Raw genomic sequence first — 2,100 nt, 5'->3', positions numbered from 1 at the left:
GTGTTTGTTGAGGTCTAATGTCACTCAAACGCTCAGATACGCACCCCACTAGAATGCAAGCGGACTAATAGTTCAACTAATGACTTTTCAGATTATGTAAAACTTGCCGCCACTATGTACTGAGAAGATATTTTAACTAATTTTTGTTTCTTATGTGTGCATGGTAGTCCATGGTAGCTCAGCAGTCCATGCTATGCAAAGGCAAACGCCAGCCTTTTATGGATTAATCTGAAAGTTGGTAAAAACTATACTTCTGATATAATTTTGCATGTTGATATTATTATTGTTAATTAAATCCAGATTAACATTGACTCCGTGGATCTATAATTAAAGGCATTCCAGACAGGATTATCCTATCCTTTTGGTCACTGCGTATATCGGTTAACACAGCAGGGTGTATAAACCTTTGAGAGAAACAAAACATAATTAGTCAAACTTTTGATTGTAGTTGAAAGTAATTTGGCTGTTATTTTTGGTAAAACGAACGACCGTTCCTCTTAATGGATTATAATGATAATATATCAGAGAGCCCCATTCCTCGTATTGGATAATAGTGATAATATTTCAACATATTTTGGTAGCTGGGTACAAGGGATTGCACACAGGTGTTACAATTACAAAGCTTTTATTCATGAGGAACTAATTATATTAAACACCGTCCAGCCGTACAGCATGCTTCTGACTTCGACTCATTAACTTAATAAGCAAGTGTGTATTTTTTTCTTCCCAAATTTCATTTCACTATATCTAATTATTTCTATTACAGGTTGCTATTTAAATAATAGTTTAGGTCTTGTTGAAAGTGAAAGCATTTATTTTATCAGAAATGTTTTCCAAGTTAAAAAAACAAAAACAAACGAAGTATTTTTGTGGTATCAGATTCAAATGCGACGAACAAGGCAAATACTTTGGCTGAAAATTAATTTGTTTCGTTTATTTGCTGTTAATCGTAATCTTCGATTAGCATTCAATGCACTTGGATAGTTAGTAACCATGTTTTGCTCTTATTAACTAGGAATGTAATCAATATAATTGATTGACAGAACTTCAGTAACAAGGTCACCCCGGATGCTTTATGGCAGAGGTCCCAGTCACTGAGCCGTACACAAACAATAAACTTTGAAATTTTATTTCTATTTTATTGACTGTTGCAGTCTGTAGATTGTTTTTTCCTTATATATGGTAAGATGTTTAATTTCCAACTACATGGTTCCCGGTTCAGGACAAGTGTCTTCGGCGGAGGTATAGAATACGCACAACAATCGTCCAGGGCCAAAGAAAAATTCTAACTCTAATCATCGGGTGTGCGTCTTCTTTACCTTCGCCGTGTCTTCTACTATAACCCCCGAGCCGAGCAAAATCTTTTGAATGGAATTGGTAGAGGGAAACTGAAAGAAGCCCGTCATATATATGTATATGTGTGTGTGCCTTTGTGTCGTCCTCCACCCATCGCGACAACCAGTCTTTCACTGACAAATACCATCTCTACCAATAATTGTGAAATTTTGCTCTTCCTCTCAATGAATGAGATCATAAAATGGCTAACAATGATATATAAATCTTCCTTCTAAGCCTTTCGACCAGCTCACCGCCTTTCCCCTCTCTAACGATGAAAGTGACACACATTCCATTCATATCTACAACATTTCAAACTTCATTTTGTAGATAAGTGATGTGCGTAGTCACCATTTGTTTTTCTTGTTCATATTAAATTCCGATATTATCGTAATGTCTACCATCTGAAGAGTATTTGTAAAAGATTTCACTAGAAGAAATACCAATTTTTCTGAAAGTCATGAGGAAACAACTTCGGTGGAGTATACTTGTGTAGGTTTGTCCTAGCTTCAATAATGAGGTCAATATGGATGTAACCGCCACTCTACTGTCCATTAACCCAGAGTTTCTAACTGTGATCAGCCACACTTATTTTTTATATCCAGAACTAAAATGTTTTGCCTGTAAAGATGAGACTGCTGTTTCTAGCAGGTTGAGCAACCACATAGTTGTCCCTTATTGGCTTCTTTTATTTTTTAAACCCTTCTACTTTTATCTTGTTTCAATCATTAGGATGCGGCCATGCTGGGGCACCACCTTGAAGAA

General features: G+C 36.1%; 1 protein-coding gene across 4 annotated transcripts in view; it reads left to right on the top strand.

The window, feature by feature from the left end:
• LOC106883156 (uncharacterized) overlaps positions 1-2,100 on the top strand; it is a 35,863-nt gene that overhangs the window by 19,386 nt on the left and 14,377 nt on the right. Inside the window, exon 1 of one of the 4 annotated variants that reach the window (XM_052976681.1) lies at positions 372-708. The exons of 1 other annotated variant lie outside the window; for it this stretch is intronic. The gene's annotated coding sequence lies outside the window, so the exon portion shown is untranslated. Of the gene's footprint in view, positions 1-371; positions 709-2,100 lie in introns of those variants that run through there. 2 more of the 4 variants (XM_052976680.1, XM_052976678.1) reach the window with 2 other exon arrangements.

The sequence above is a fragment of the Octopus bimaculoides genome, chromosome 25 (assembly GCF_001194135.2).
Source record: "Octopus bimaculoides isolate UCB-OBI-ISO-001 chromosome 25, ASM119413v2, whole genome shotgun sequence".
Taxonomy (NCBI): Eukaryota; Metazoa; Mollusca; class Cephalopoda; order Octopoda; family Octopodidae; genus Octopus; species Octopus bimaculoides.
Note: the sequence above shows the minus strand (reverse complement) of the source record. Positions and strands in the feature narration are given on the sequence as shown.